The sequence below is a fragment of the Miscanthus floridulus genome, chromosome 17 (assembly GCF_019320115.1).
Source record: "Miscanthus floridulus cultivar M001 chromosome 17, ASM1932011v1, whole genome shotgun sequence".
Taxonomy (NCBI): domain Eukaryota; kingdom Viridiplantae; phylum Streptophyta; class Magnoliopsida; order Poales; family Poaceae; genus Miscanthus; species Miscanthus floridulus.
In genome coordinates, this window is record NC_089596.1 from 49,521,534 (window position 1) to 49,538,297 (window position 16,764).

Sequence of the window (16,764 nt, forward strand, 5' to 3'; positions counted from 1 at the left end):
TGCCACTCAAAGCTGATTTAGGTTCTAGTCTATCTCTTTTGGACACATGTAGCTTATATTATAGACTTATTATTGATGAATCAATGTTTCGTGTTTGTAATGGCCGACCATATATGTATGTCTTAGTGAGTGTTTGGACTTGGTCATGAATTGAATGAATCTATTTGTATGAGAAACATGCACAATGATGTTACTTTTGTATTAATTTGCAACCAAATGGCATTTTATTTTTTTTAAATGCATTTAAATGGTCTTGTAGAACCATAATGTCGCTAAAAGCATTTATAACATCAAATTGTCTGTCGCTGTAGAGTACTGGCAGGCTATCTATCGCTAAAGAGTAGCAGCAGGCTGCCTGTCGCTATAAATATTCAGAGCAATAGACTATCTGTCGCTAAAGATTTTTAGCTTCAGGACTTATACAGTCTGCACAAGTAAACCACGTGCATGCATGATACGATGCACTATTCATCCAAGAAATGACCATGGCCAAATGTAAAACATACGCATGCATCCATCAACGACGACAAGACTGAAGACTTTGTTTTCTTTTGTAGTTTGTAATAGGAAGCCATATGATGTAATCTTTTTTTTCATGTACTCATGTTGGAACTCTTAATCAGGGCTTGTTCTCTTTGGAGATATAATTAACATAATTTTTATGCAAATATAAGAATTATGGAAGTATGGACTCGCAATACCTGTACTTTTACTTTCGTCCCAATTAAATTAAATCGAAACCAAATTTGTCTCTGCTGACATGGAGGCGGGTCATAGCCGCCCGTTTCCCCGCCATCAGATTCTGGCACGCCTAGCGAGACCTACTTTTCCCTTCATCTTTGAGTTCCAACATAGTTGCATCATATGGCTTTGACTTAAATTGTCAAATGAAATTATATGCACATGTATATTTGCATTCAAGAAAACACATATATGGTTTTCTTATATGAAGGTATGGCCGGATGTGTTCAAGACTTCATCACGATCCGCATTGGTTCCCTTTGAGTCGATGTTCCCATGGGTCCCGTTCGAGCTTCCAACAGTGGTGGTTCGCTCCACACCACAGCTACGTCGCCAGCTGAAGTTGCTCATGACCAAGAGGTCAACTCCAAGCTTGAAGAAGGGTTCACCCCTATCATGTCCAAAGCTGCAAAGCTCCGAGGCAAGAAGAGTTGCTGCCAAAGCAAGGATGATGGCCTCCAATGAGCGTGCTACCAGGTGTGCGTAAGGCCACATCCTCCAACATAGTTGCTCTTGGCTCATCCAAGCCCAAGAGCACTAAGTCCTCTAGTTTCAAGATGGCGCCAAAGTTTCGCCCCCTAGACTTGGGGGTGGCCTATCTAGTGCCAAAAGGGCATCGCCAACCAAGTCGACGCCACCAATGGTGTCCTCTTCATCGACTCCAAAGACAAAGGGGGCAATGCCACTTTCGATTGCTCCTGAGAAGCTGGTGGCTTGTTCCTCCAAAGCTGCCCTAATCATATTGGGGGCACCTCCAACAAAGACCGCATCATCAATAGCTTTCCCACCTCCAAATAGAGGGATAGTGCTGCGGGATCAACCTCAATGTCCGCAGCCCTACAACAAAGAAAGGGTTGTAGCAGTGGGAGAAATGGACCACCTGCATCCTTCCAACAAAGGAACGGTCGTGGAGACAGAATATAGTATGTCGTCCACTAAAAGTGATTCATCTACAAAAAGCCGACTTCAGGGCTGAAGCTCCGAAGTTCATCCCTTCGCTAGTCTATAATCCCAACAATGATCAACCTAAGCATGAGCTTCGGTGGCAAGGAATTCACCTCTCCCTCATTGATATAAAGAGGGGACATGTGGATCGAGCTGCGATAATCTCTGATCCAATATCATCATAGGTGGCACCATCTTGGCCTTCTGTACAAGATTCTGTGTCTCCAAAGCGACACCGCCGATGGCAACGCAACATCCATCAAGCATGGGCCAACTTCAACAATGCAATTGACTCTATGACTAATGCACAACATGCTTACGTTTGTGATTCAATTTTGGCTCAGCAGAGTAGGGAATATCGCAGGATCCAAAATGCTGCAAGGCAAGCTTTTCAGGCTTCCATTGAAAAGGCCATATGCCAAGACCTAAGAAGCTTGTTGCCTAGAGCATCCACATCCTCAGATAATATTGAGGTTGAAATCATGCGACACAGTCGAAGCTCTGACCAAATTGCCGGAGCATCAAGAGTTCATAAAAAAGGACTCCATGCGCTCGGGGTACGTTAAACCATATCATCCGGGGGTGGACATGGTTCCATTTCCTGAACAACTATCAGTCAGCCTCAATTTATTAAATTCAATGGGACTGGGTCACCACATGAACATGTGGCCCATTTCCTTGCTTGCGAGTCAAGATACAACACACAATGGAGCTCTTCTCCTCCAGTCAATTTGTACAAACATTATTAGGTCCGGCTTTCACATGGCACAACAAGTTAGCACCTGGCTCCATCCATACATGGGAACAAATGCAGGATGCCTTCCTAGAGCACTTTTATAGCACTCAAAGGATGGTGGGAATAACTGAGCTGACTCAAACCTTACAAAGGCCAAATGAGAAAGCTATAGATTTCATCAACAGGTGGAGGAATTTAAGCCTCCATTGCCCACAACCAATTACCAAACCAGAAGAGGTTCGTATGTGTATGAATAACTTTAGCCCAGGACAGTGGCCATTCACCTATAGGGTGTGAGGCCAATAACTTTCGAAGAATTGTCCTCAAAGGCCACAGACATAGAGAATTATATGCATCAGATGTCTCGTCCGCCAAGGACATTCAAAAAGGCACCATTGGACAAAAACAACCAACACGATAAGCCAACATCTTCTAAGTCGAAGCAAATGCAGACCATGGAGACAACAGTGGTCCCCCAAAAGTTCCAAAGTGGGGGCACCACCACAAAATTACCAAACAAAGGGGGTGCACCAGCTCCTAGGAGGCCGACTCTTAGTGAGCGTCAAAATTAGAAGTACTCCTTCCCCGACGAAGAAGTGGAGTATCTCTTCATGGGCCTATGGAAGTTAAAACTCATTGAACTCCCTAAACCAAAAAGGCCAGAAGAAGCTTCTAAATTCGATGAGCCAAATTTCTGTCACTTCAATGGCATCTTGGGTCATACGCTCAAGGATTGCTTTGTGGTTAAAAACATGATACAGAAGCTCATAGATGATGGCACCATAGATGCTGATCTACTCAAAAGCTTGAAAAGTGGAAATAAAACAGCTGCATCAAATGTTGCAACCTTTCAAAGTGATCTGGTGAGTTGTGCAACTCCAAAAATGTGGCCAACTTATGATCAACATATGATATCAAAACCTAAGCATGTTAATATGTCTTCCTCAGGGCATCCGCAACAGCAGGCTAAGCGCTAGCATGAAGGCAAGGCTTTCCTTTGGTGGATCCACACCCCTAAATGTGGACCATCAAGCTCCCAAAGATCAGGAGAGCGTCGAAGCAACTCTCAAGATGACTTGCTCTTCGACGAATGATGGAAAAGGGCGAAGGCCCATGCTTCTACCAAAATATAATGAAGTGTGAGGATGACTCCCTTGAAGAGTGTGCTGCTTTCCCCATTGGAGTTTTTTAGGATGATGAGGAGTCTCTTCACTTCCCTGAAGAAGAGGCACCAGAAGTTGATGAAGTTTAGCTTAGGTCAGGCGGTCAACTACCTAGGCCATCTCCTCAACAAAGAAACCCCCTAAATGTAACTCTGAATGATGCGACTGACCATACTCCTAATGATCCTTCAGGGGGCATAGTGAGGATTTTTTCTAATAAAAAGCCATTCACTATAGCAGAATCCTTCTATGTTGATGCAAAGTTTTATTTTGAGCCTATTGATAAAGTCTCAAAGCCAAAATCAACATTGTCATTAGAACAAAATATCCCAAAGATAGAAGATGGCGAGTCTTCATCAAGCCGAAAGATATACCAATACATACCAAGCGATCAAAGGAAGAAAGACGATCCAATATTTCGCATCATAGGTAAAACCTCTCAAAATAGAGGTATTTCATTTCCAACTCCCTTACCTCCTTTGGTCCAATATAAAATAAGACAAGCCTAAATTGAGAGGGACAATAAAAGCAAAATGGATGCACAAGTTACTTTGTTAAATAGAGATGATAAAACATTACCCATCTCTTTATATGACAACAAAGTTCTTTATATTATGCAATAGATGGGCTATGATATATGTACAGGTCCTTCTCTATGCAATAGTCAGGGGGCAGCTCGCACCATTTGAAAAGTTGATGTCCCAGGCTTAGCTTGAAGCCCTACACCATGATCAAGCATTAAAAGAAGAGAAATATGGGTTAGGCTATGAAGTTAATATGACCTCTGCCGAATCCTCTTGATGCTATGGAAGCATCTCCACAAATGGAAGATGGAAATCAACTGACTATTGATGAGTTGGAAGAAATTAATATTGGGACGGACGACGATCCCCATCCAATCCTCATTAGTAAACATCTATCTAAAGAAAGTAAGGAAGAATACCATAAATTTCTTTATACAAATAGAGATGTCTTTGCTTGGTCTTATGAAGAAATTCTAGGTCTAGATCCAACGGTTGCTGGTGCATAAATTGGCCGTTCGAAAAGATGTTCCTCTGGTGAAGCAAAGACAAAGAAGATATCGTCCAGAACTTCTCCCACAAATAGAAGCTGAAGTTGATAAACTCATAGCAGCTGGGTTTATCCAAGAAGTGAAATACCCCAAATGGGTGTCTAGTATCGTGCCCATGAAAAAGAAAAATGGGCAGATCCAGTGTATGTGTGGATTTTAGAGATTTAAATAAAGCATGCTCAAAAGATGACTTTCTGATTCCAATCTCTAAAATCCTTATTGATGCTACTATGAGATATGAAATATTCTCTTTTATGGATGGCTTTTCTGGCTACAATCAAATAAAAATGTTGCCGAAAGATGAAGAGCTAACAGCGTTCCGCACACCCCAAGGCATATATTGTTATAAAGTGATGGCCCTTCGGATTAAAAAATGTAGGCGCCACGTATCAACAGTACAATGACCATTGTCCTTGACGGTTTGTTGTATGAAATCATTGAGTGCTATATAGATGACATTGTTGTAAAATCTAAGCGCGAGAAAGATCACTTAAAATACTTGGAAATGGTGTTCGAGTGCCTCAGAAAACATAAATTAAAAATGAAACCTATGAAGTGTGCTTTCTGAGTATCTTCGGGAAAATTCCTTGGTTTTATAGTCACCAAACGTAGCATTGAAATTGACCCTACTAAAATAAAGACAATTGTTGACATGCCTTGACCTAGCAAACTTACATGAATTAAAGAGCCTCCAAGCCCATTTAGCATACATTAGGAGGTTCATCTCAAATCTGTCCGGGAGGTGCAAGCCTTTTTCTCGGCTCATGAAGAAAGGACTCCCATTTCAATGGGATCAAGCATGTCAAAATGCATTTGAGGACATAAAGAAATATTTAACAAATCTTCTTGTCTTAGGCACGCCAATTAAAGGATGACCATTAATCCTCTATACGGCAGCCATGCCGACTTCATTAGGCGCTCTTTTAGCACAAACCAATAATGCAGGGAAAGAAGTCTCCCTATATTATTTAAGCCGCACCCTGCAGGAGGCAGAGTGCGAATACCTGGACATAGAAAAAATATGCCTATCACTTGTATTTGCAGCTCAAAAGTTCCCCATTACATGCTAGAACATACAGTACATCTCGTCTCGAGAGCTGATCCACTCTGGCATATCTTAAATAAAATGACATTATTGGGTAGATTGGCTAAGTGGGACGATGTTCCTTTCACAATTTGATATTGTGTTCATACCTCAAAAAGCCATTAAAGGTCAAGCTTTCGCTAATTTTCTAGCCGCACATCCTATAGCTGATGACTTTCCCATTGATGATGATCTACCAGATGAGGTAGTCTTCACCACTACGGTGTTTAGTCCTGCATGGCAAATCTATTTTGATGGTGCTTGCTGAAAATCAGGAGCAGGTGTAGGAGTCATATTTGTCACACCTGACGAAGCAATACTCCCATATTCCTTCACATTAACTTCGGCGGTTTCAAATAATGCTGCTGAATATGAAGCTCTAATTATCAGGCTTGAGATGGCTCACAATATGGGTCTAAACACACTCTTTTTATATGGAGACTCCCAATTAATAATTAATCAATTGTTGGGAACATATACGGTAAAAAAGCAAGGGTTTTTGCCATATTTTTGGAAGGCAAAAGAACTAATGGCTATGTTTGCTGATATGAAAATTCAGCATGTTGTAAGAAGACAAAATGAGAAAGCAGATGCATTGGCAAGCTTAGCTGCCAGCATGTCACTAAATCCATATCAAACTATGGATGTTCACGTAGAGGAACAAAGAGTTCTCCCCATACTTACTGAGGAAGAGGACGTACCATCCACTTCAGCCATGACTATAGATACGTAAGAAATCGAGATGGGTGATTGGAGAACACCTTTTCTCGATTATCTCCTTCATGGATATTTGCCCCTAGATTCTAGTGAAAGGTTGAGGATTCGAAAGATATCACTGAATTATACATGTATAAACGACACACTCTATCAGGCGTTCATGCGATGGCATTTTACTTCGCTGCCATACAGGCAATGAGGTAATCAAAGCTTTAAATGAAGTTCACTCCGGAGTGTGTGGCACACACCAATCTGGACCCAAGCTACACTACCAACTAAGACATTTAGGTTATTATTGGCCTACAATGTTTGATGATTCTATGAAATTTGCAAAGAAATGCCATGAATGTCAAATACATGGTAATTTCATACATCAGCCGCATGAACCATTACATCCAAGCAATATGTCTTGGCCCTTTGAGATGTGGGGAATGGATGTAGTTGGGCCAATAAATCCCCCGTCTTCCAAGGGACACAAATTCATTCTTGCCGCGACCGATTACTTCTCTAAGTGGGTAGAAGCCGTAGCACTAAAAGGAGTCAAAGAGGAAAATGTAGAAAACTTTATAAGAACAAATCTGATATATCGATTTGGGGTTCTAGCCTGAATGATATCTGATAATGGCACGTCTTTTAAAATAGACAAATAGAGAAGATGTGTGCCAAATTCAAAATTAAGCACCACTTCTCCACGGGTTATAATCCGGCTGCTAATGGTCAAGTAGAAGCATTCAATTAAGTGCTATGCAAGTTGCTTAAAAAGATGGTCTCGCAAAATAAGTGACACTGGTATGAAAAGTTACTCGAATCCTTGTGGGCATATAAGACCACGACTCGGACACCAACGAAAATGACTCCTTACTTGTATACCGAGGAGAGAGGCGGTCCTCCCACTGGAGGTGCAAATTACTTCCTTAAGAGTTGCTATCCAAGAGAAACTCAATGAAGATCAATCGACAGAATTACGCTTAGAGGAATTGTACAACCTCGAAGAAAAGCGACTTCGTGCATTACAAAACTTGGAGGCATATCAAGCTAGAGTGTCTCGAGCTTTTGACAAGTGCATAAAAAGAAGGTCGTTCAAAGAAGGGGATTTGGTTCTCACGGTCATTTGGCCTATGAATATTACCCATTGAATGCAAAGCAAATTCGAGCCTAAATGGAAAGGCACTTATATTGTGAAGGATGTCTACTCTAGTGGCGCTTATAGAATCATATCCCCTGATGGCGAATATTGCCCTCCACCGATAAATGGAAAATTTCTAAAGCGTTACCATGCGTAGAGAAATATGCACATCATGCTCCATCGCTTCATGAGCTTAAACTGTAGCATCAAAAATAAAAAAAATCAGTGTGCTCCATTGCTTCATCAGCTTAAACTATAGCGTCAAGAATAAAAAAATCACAATGCTCTATCGCTTCATGAGCTTAAACTGTAGCATCAAGAAAAAAAATCACAATGCTCCATCGCTTCATGAGCTTAAACTGTAGCGTCAAGAATAAAAAATCACAATGCTCCATCGCTTCATGAGCTTAAAACTGTAGCATAAAAGAAACAATGCTCCATTGCTTCATGAGCTTAAATTGTAGCATCAAGAATAAAAAAAATCACAAGGCTCCATTCCTTGACAAGTTTAAACTAAAACAAAAAAAATGAAGCTCCATAGCTACATGAGCCTAAACTGTTAGCACACACAAAAAAAACGTGCGCCTTCATGAGCCTAAACTGTAAGCAAGAAAAAAAAGAAGTGTTCCATAGCTTCATGAGCATGAACTGAAGCTAAAAAGAAAAAATATAAAAAAGATGCTCCATTGCGACATGAGCCTAAACTATTGGCATGAAAATAAACAAATGTCCCCAATGCATCTTCAATGCATCATGAGTTTAAACTGAATGCAACAAAAAAATCCAAAGTTCTTAAATTTAATCTGCGACCATGGAACGAACATTTAAAATGTTATGTCCTCCAAGAGTCTGATATAAAGATCAATATAACGTGAGACTATACGTCATTGCTTGATAAATGTCATTTATATGCGCAAATCTCCGTGTGAATCAAGTGCCCCAAAATATGTTTCCAAAAAGAAAAAAGCGAGATCATAAATAAAAAAAATCTCAAGTTTCGAGCTCTGGATCCATCAACATATACGAAGTAGTTTTCGCATCCAGACCTCGAGAGGGCATCTATTGACACCAATTTTGGCATACCCAGAATGTGTGAAAACATTTATACCATATTAAATAAAATAGTATAGATGATCAAGTTTCATATGAATATGATATAGGCAAATAAAGAATAATATAACATCGCTAAAGAGGAAAAGAAGATGGAGCAAAAAGAAAAAGGAGACACACATGTACATATATGCATGAGCGTGTTCACGCCTTGACAAATAAACAAAAGCATGGCCATCACATGTCCCATAAATACACCCGGCCATAAATACATACACGCATGTACATACACATGGGTTAATCAAAACATGACCATGCAAGTATAGCACATACGTGCACGCCAGACAGGAAATAAGCTATTTCCTGTTCTCCTTAATCACTTCAGTTAAAGAATAAACAAATGGTCCAAATACCGGTTGTCAGGCGAGGAGGCAGCTCCTGAGCACGCTTTACACATTCAAATAGAGTCAAGCGCCGGTCAGGTCTCCTATTCGCTGCCACGAGACCGGGTGATATGCAACTTCCACGTCCGCATGTCAGCGCACTCAGCAATTCAAACAAAGGCGCCCACGCCGCATAATCAAATGAAAAAGAGCGCCAAATTGCTTAGGAACGGCTGCTCGCTCTGCTCTATAAATAGCAGGCCACAGCGATCGTTGAAGACCCCCTGGCTCCCCGATTAGAAGTGCCGTCAGGCTGCCGCGCTGCTCATATATGCCGCTAGGCTGCCGCTCTCTTCTTCCCAACCACCACCTCCAAAGCTACTGCCGTGACAAGCGAAGCCACCGCCTGAGATCCACGAGGTGCTCCTGCAACAAGTTGCTGCGCGTCATCCAGCAGGATCCGAAAGAAGGTGAGCGGCGCTTCATACACAGGGCTCCTTTCTAACCTTCTGTTCTTCGGCTCCGATCAACAAGTCATCCATCGCTGGCACCATGATCAAGGCCTCATGCGTAGCTTCACTTTCTTGAGTTAGTTGCCATGAGATGTTACAAGGCCTCATGCCGGATTTGTCATACAAACCGGATAGGGAAGAGCATTGTTCTTGAGAACAAGAGCTAGTTCATCATCTTCTCCATTATCAAGACCTCATATGTGGCTTCGCTCTCTCAAGCAAGTTCCCCTGAGACGTCTCAAGGCCCCATGCTGGATTTGTCATACAAACCGGACAGGGAAGAGCATGGTTCCCAAGAACAAGAGCTAAGTCCACCGACAGGCCGGAAGATACTCCTCGCTGCACTCTGCGCTTGGGTTCGAATCAACAAGAACACTTGCTGTGAGTTGCACGGGAGTCATTAAAATTCCGTCTTCATATACCAAGTGCTAGCCTCGCCTATGCTACATGTACGGGTTCGAACCAACAGGAACCCGGAATGATTGTTGTAGAGCAGGTCTAAGCACTCACAAAATCAAAGAACTAGCCATCTGTGTGACATTAAAAAGAAATATTTTTGTTCTGCATATTTAGTCCCGTGGCCACTGCATGTTTCAATCGGATAGCTAACTCCTCTGTTCATGCATATGTAACTTGCCACGGAAGAAAACCGATCATGCACCAGTACACAAAATCTTGCATTCTGCACTTTGTGCATCACGTCATGTCTCCTGCTTAGGCGTATGTGCTCAGTACTAATCAAGTTGTATGCTCAAAGATTAAAACCCTTAATTAAATCAATGAACCGAGCAAAAGAGGTTGCATATGTGCAAGCCATAAGCTAGCTAGCATCCTCCTTGCCGAAGCGCAAACCGGCCTGCATGCCACGTCTTACATGAACGGCGGCATCAAACCGCGCGCCTATACCATATAGACAAAGTCAATTAGTGTTGCATCAAAATCAACACGGCCCATTTATATATACTGGACAAACTATGAAGCGAAAAAATCAAATAGCCACTCCCATGGTCTTGTCCTAATTAAAATTAGGAAGAAAATAACAAACCCTGCACACCATGTCGTGGTCATGACGTGGAACCAAATATGCCTAATCATACATTAGATAAAATTACGCCGTTTTAAATTACGGCTAGAGCATATAAATAAACTAAACTAAATTGATTTCATCATATCAAATTCTATACCATGATCGCCTATGCTAATTAACCTGCTGCAGCGCCAGGGCTAGAATAACAAAATGTCATGAACATCGATATAGACTTAGCTAAGTCAAATAAGTTTTGTCATATGTATCATAATTTCCAAACACGTCATCCATGACCAGCACAGGCCTTCCAAGTGCCATGCATAATGGGTAAATTAAATATTGCATCTTAGCTAGGTTGCATCCATGAATGTCATGCCTAGCTAAGTTATTAAAATGGGGCAAACCAAATTAAATTGGACCATATATCACCGTGCATGCAAATCCCTGGCCAAACACGGTACCATGAGTATGCATGCTAACCTTGATAAAATAAATTAATTGCACGCGCCTCGGTCGAGTCGATGATGCAACATATCTTTCTAGGTCATGGCAAAATAAATACTTTGACTTAGCCCAAATAAAATACTGCACCATATGCTGAATACATCCATGAACGCGCATCTCAAAACATGCTAAGTCATGATCTTAAATGATCCAAAAAGACTATATCAAATGTAGTCTTCAAAGTAAACCACGTGCATGCATGATACGATGCACTATTCATCCAAGAAATGACCATGGCCAAATGTAAAACATACGCATGCATCCATCCACAACTACAAGACTGAAGACTTCGTTTTCTTTGGTAGTTTGTATAGGAAGCCATATGATGTAATCTTATTTTTCATGTACTCATGTTGGAACTCTTAATCAGGGGTGTTCTCTTCGGAGATGTAATTAACATAATTTTTATGCAAATATAAGAATTATGGAAGTATGGACTCGCAATACCTGTACTTTTACTTTTGTCCCAATTAAATTAAACCAAAACCAAATTTGTCTCTGCTGACGTGGAGGCGGGTCATAGCCACCCGTTTCCCTGCCATCAGAAAGCCAAAATGAAAGATAGACTGGCAAGAGGTGCCCTAGATCGTGCTGGCTACGGTGAGGGTGACCTCGGCGGCAATGGCGAGCCGCCACGGCGGAAACGGTTCGCGCGGCCAACTCCGTTGTCAAGAGTCGGCTTGAGTGGTTCGGGGAGGTGCATAAGGATGTAGCGGAGCTACGCGTGCGAGCAATTGAACGGAGGTGCATCGGTTGCAATGAATTGCTCGGCGAGCCTCTCCGGTGGGACGGTGGAACAAAGGGAAGGAAAGAGGAAGATGATGGGCGGCTCGGCTCATAATGGCCAGTCGAACGTGGGCGAAGCGACCAGGCGAGGCCAGCAACTGCTTCGCGATGCCACCGCGAGCAGGTGCTTGTCCACGCATGGAGGAATGGCGTGAGGGCGGCAGCTCACCGGTGAAGCAGACAGACAGGCAGGTTGCCAGCGATGGCACTGTAGACGTCTGACAGAGCGACTTCATCATCCATTTTCTCCCATTTCCAAACAGTAGCATGATGATCTCCATTAAAAGAAGTTGTTCCCCTTGACATGATCTTCAACTTTGGTTACAAACTCATGCTCTAATTCTAAAAGGTTAGAGAGATCCAAGGCCAAGAACATGGGTAGAGAAAAACTGAAACTCTGAACCTCTACTCTGACAGTTGGGGTTTTGCAAAACAGTTATCTCAGCTAATTTGGTGAATTAATTGGTGATTAATTAATTATCAACCATTACAACCAACAGCATGATTCCAAAGTACAAATCTCATACTTTGAAATGATGCAATTGTTTGCCACAAGTTTATTTGTAAAATTCATTTTAAAAAATCCCACAAAATTGAACTCAATGTTGAATTACAAGACTTGGCCAAAATAGGTTAAGTGCTGAAATCCAAGTGGTTGGAGCACAAATTTTGATGGGTTCGACTTGAATTCATACTGTACACTTGACATTGGTGTAAAGCACATACCTTACACCTCAAAATGTATTAGGGCACAAATTCAAGTATTTAGATGAAATTCAAAAATAAAAGGTCACAAAGTACCTTAAAAGGGTTTTTGGTTTTAAGTACATTACATCACTCATGCATTGCATTAACTTACTAGGAAATAAATATTAATCTTAGTGAATGTAAAGCATGGTGAACTACTAGAGATGATTATCATGCTTGATGATGACATGATCAAATTTTTAGTGTGGAAAAACTAGGGGTGTTACAGCTCTCTCCCTGAACCTTGCATAGCCTCCTACGGTCACAAAACGATCTTCATGAAAGATCGTGACCCATAGTCTCGCAACCCATAGGTTCCGGGAGAAGTTGATAATGGCCAGTGGGGCTTGTGATTCAGTGACCCCAAACCCAAGGGTTCCGGGGGACGCTGAAGCCACAAGACCTAGAAAGTGGCCTGAGCACTGCCTCAATCTCTCCTTGCTTGCAAGTCTCCTTCTAGCACCAGCTGCCGTATGTGGTGACGACGGCCCTCAGCCAACACAATAGACCCCTAGCAGGTTGCATCTTCAAAACCTCCACCAAGGAACCTCCTTCTCACAAACTTAACCTCTCTAAAAATCTAGGAACAGTTTGAAGGCATGATTGAGAGTAATTTAAATGGTAGGAAGACCCTTATTTATAGGCCCAAGGGTGGACTGTGTGCCTAAGACCCCCGTGCCGCATGGTGAACAATAGGAGGTCACAACTGTTGTCAGAAGCCCACATGATATCGGGGAAATCGAGATCCTCCAAAAGATAGAGTCAGTACAGCGTCGACAAGACTACTTGGCTCTGTCTAGATCAAATACCCCACCACGCAGCACCCCGACATGGCTAGTCTTAGCAAAGCAGTCGCATACCAGACCATCAAGGCGGCTTGATGGGACATGATGCAATAGCCACCCATCGCATTGAACGCACTAGCTCGCAATGGATTGAGCTCCGAGCACAGACCAGCCACGACCTCGAGCCCACACTTGACACATGCAGATATCAGCATCTCCACGATCACTTCATGATCGTGAAGACGCTCGGGGGCTACTATAGGGGTTATGATACCCCGGATATCATAAGACACTGATTAGTTAGCTGCTCGGGCGGAACATGACAGCTAAGCTAGCACAAGCCCAGCAACCATGGCACATCTAAGCCGTGCGGGCCTAGGCCAAGCACCAAGGCAAGGGGTCAACCACAACCTCTCCCTTCTCCATCTACTACGCGTAACGTAGCTCTGCACGACCTCTCCTCACCCCGACCTCTAGGTGGAATGGGGAGAGGTCGAGCTCCACCAAGTACGCCTGCTCTAACCACAGTAGGCACGCCTTGCTCACTCTGCTAGGATTGAGAGGACAACTATCCCCTCAATCTAAACAAACATCATCCCTACGCCACGCTGCGTAGACAAGATAGCACCACCAGACAGTGGCGACTGGTACGGTGACCTACCATCCAAATACGGCCCGATCAGACAGGTGTACGGCCCCCACCCACTATGGAATAGGGCTCATGACTATGGCCTAGACTTTCAAGGCTAGCCGAGCTAACGAAGGCCATGACCAGCAAGGCAACCGATGACATGGGAGCAGCTACCTACTCCCGTCTGAAGCCACCAATAGAGCAGGAGATGATGTCGAAGGCCACGCCAGGCTCACATCACATAGGACGGCTAGTGAGCCAACACCATGCCAATAGTGCCATCATGACTGGCATTGTAGCATCATGCCACACCATGCTGCGACGTGGGCACAAGACCATGATGACAATCACACATAGACGCACGTTGACATCAAGACAAGAGGACCTTCCTTGCAAGCCAAGATAGCTAGTTTCTCCTCCCTCAGGCTCACGACCACTCAGTCGGGAGAACCTATCTCTTTGAATGTAACTTGGCCTTAGACCCTGTATAACGATAGTCAGGGCACCCTTCCAAGGGGACGGACTCTCGAGATTTCATTTGGGCAGTCCCTCTCCACTCTCCTACCTCTTCCACTCTTCTTGTTTATTCCATTATAAGAACTTTAGAGCATTCAACCGAGGAACAGGCACTCGAACTATCTCTCAGACTCGACATAGGGCTCTGGCCTAAACCAGTATAATTCCTTGTGTCTTTGGATGCTATCATCGTCTTCCTAGAACAGCGCAGCACACATAAATTCACTTGCCGGTTGACAAAACATTGACAACATCCAAGTGCATTGCTTTGAGTGATTGCATCTAGAGGCACTCGGTGCTTGTGTTCGCTTGTTACTCTTGGTGTTTGCCAACACCTAGATAGTTTGGAGCAGCGAGGATTGTTGAGTGAAGGATGGTGCTTGTCTCTAGCTCCAATTGGCGGATTGTGAAGGGTTCTTGTGCCTTCCCCATGGGAGATCATGAATGGCGACTCTAGTGGATTGCTCATGGCTTGTGGATCCTCATCTTGTGTTGGTTGTGTGGCACCCGATTGCGGGTTTGGCATGTGGTGCCTATTAGCACGTGAACCTCCAAGTGAGTGAATCGCCACAACTGGGACTAGCCTACAGGTAAGCAAGTGATCCTCAGAAGAAAAATCTCATGTCATCTTGTCTCTGAGGATTTCATTAGTATTCATCATGATTGATCTCTTGCCTGGCTCGGTATATAATCCCTAGCACTTGTATTAACATTCCTATATTCTTGTGTAGTGCAAGTTGTAGCTAGTGAGTAGTGCAGCTTAATTAGTTATTATTACTCTTGCTAGGTTGCTCACTAGTGGTAGAAGTAGTGACATAGCCATTGCTTGATTCATAGAGATCATAGACAACTAGACTTGTGGATAGGTGGCCTGCAACACTTGTAGTGCTACTGCAAGATTTGCTTTGCCATTTAGTTGTCTAACCATTTGTCTTAGTGTTGTTGTAGAAAATTTTTATAGGCTATTCACCCCTTCTAGCCATTTAGGACCTTTCATCGGCACAGTCCGAGCCTAGATGCTTGCGGCATGCAAGCATTCACGAGGAACATCTGACAAACCCCATTCCTGATGTGATTCTGTGCGCCGTCGAACATCACCAAATACTCTAGGGACACCAACCCCGCTGTATGGCTAGAAGATTTCCGCCTTGCCTATCGAGCAAGTGGAGCGGACGACGGCCTCTTCATCATCCAGTACCTGCCGATCTACCTTGTAGAAAGCGCCCAAGTGTGGCTCGAGCACCTCCCTGCCGATAGCATCCACTCGTGGGCAGACTTCAAGCGCATCTTCATAGGGAATTTCTAGGAAATGTACGTACGCCTTGGAAACTCTTGGGATCCCAAGGCCGGCAAATAGAAAGCGGGAGAAACACTATGTGAGTACATCCGCTGTCATGCATGGGCTCGATCAACACAATGCCCTATGTGACTCAGGATCTTTTTAATGGTCGAGTGCCACAAAACACCCCATGTGACAAACCGACACACATAACAGTCAACATCATACCTAAGGATGTAATGTAGTTAAAGGAACTTTAATAGGAATTATTTTAGTGTAAAATAGATGAGGCATGGTGAATACTTAATTTTAGAATTTCCCTTTCCAAGTTCAACACTTCATTTATTCTCTCGAATTCTATCGGAGTTAACTTGTAGTTCATCTTGGATTTGCCCACTCCCAGGTCTACTATGTAGCGGTGGATAGAGCATTGGCTCAACCAAATAACGTCACCTGCAAAACAACTTAACGGCAGCACCGTGAGTACATTACATACTCGTAGGACATAGTTCCAACATATAATACATACTCGTAGGACATAGTTCCAACATATAAGTATTTGGTGGATGCAAGGGTATTATCAGGAATTTGTACATTTGCAGAAAAGCAATGGCGTTTCTTAGATGACATGCTCATGATTCATTATTAAGATATGGATGTTAGTAAACTCATAGCAACAAGGAAAGTGATTTCAACATATGTAATTCATTCATCGTCAAGTTTCATCATTAACACTACCATGGGTATATAAAGTAGTAACAACCAAAAGGTTTCTGTCCTGACGGACTTTAGGCTTTCAACACTCTGTAGAGGTGTACTACTGTATCCACATGGAAAAACTGGACTAACCACCATACCTTGTGCACAAGATAAGGGTTGCCTCATGTCTTCCAACCTTTCCCTAATCCAACCTGAATGTCACATGAAAGGTTCGACTAGTTCTCGGATAATGCTACCACC